Source organism: Micropterus dolomieu, linkage group LG23 (genome assembly GCF_021292245.1).
Source record: "Micropterus dolomieu isolate WLL.071019.BEF.003 ecotype Adirondacks linkage group LG23, ASM2129224v1, whole genome shotgun sequence".
Lineage (NCBI taxonomy): Eukaryota > Metazoa > Chordata > Actinopteri > Centrarchiformes > Centrarchidae > Micropterus > Micropterus dolomieu.
This window is the reverse complement of record NC_060172.1, coordinates 28,741,105-28,741,800: the sequence shown is the minus strand read 5'-3', so window position 1 is coordinate 28,741,800 and position 696 is coordinate 28,741,105. Positions and strand designations below refer to the sequence as shown.

Below are 696 nucleotides of genomic sequence, written 5' to 3'. Positions count from 1 at the left end.
GTCGTGCCCGGGTGCTACGGCGGATTTCCCTATCGTAGCTTCCCCACAACGCTTTCTAATGTCTATTCAGCTACTGCAAGCTTCATACATCTTCTGTTTGTTACTCAATAAATCATTTAATCATACCCGTTGATTGTGGTCCTTGCTAGTGAAATGGGGTCTCAGTCTAGTTCTGTAGGCTACACAATCATGGGGAAGACTGCTGACTTGACAGCTGTCCAAAAGACGACCATTGACACCTTGCACAAGGAGGGCAAGACACTAAAGGTCATTGCTAAAGAGGCTGGCTGTTCACAGAGCTCTGTGTCCAAGCACATTAATAGAGAGGCGAAGGGAAGGAAAAGATGTGGTAGAAAAAAGTGTACAAGCAATAGGGATAACCGCACCCTGGAGAGGATTGTGAAACAAAAGCCATTCAAAAATGTGGAGGAGATTCACAAAGAGTGGACTGCAGCTGGAGTCAGTGCTTCAAGAACCACCACGCACAGACGTATGCAAGACATGGGTTTCAGCTGTCGCATTCCTTGTGTCAAGCCACTCTTGAACAAGACACAGCGTCAGAAGCGTCTCGACTGGGCTAAAGACAAAAAGGACTGGACTGCTGCTGAGTGGTCCAAAGTTATGTTCTCTGATGAAAGTAAATTTAGCATTTCCTTTGGAAATCAAGGTCCCAGAGTCTGGAGGAAGAGAGGAGAG

The 696-nt window shown here is 46.6% G+C and overlaps 1 protein-coding gene across 1 annotated transcript in view; it reads left to right on the top strand.

The window, feature by feature from the left end:
- zswim7 (zinc finger, SWIM-type containing 7) overlaps positions 1-696 on the top strand; it is a 21,172-nt gene that overhangs the window by 13,576 nt on the left and 6,900 nt on the right. The gene's annotated exons all lie outside the window — the stretch shown is intronic.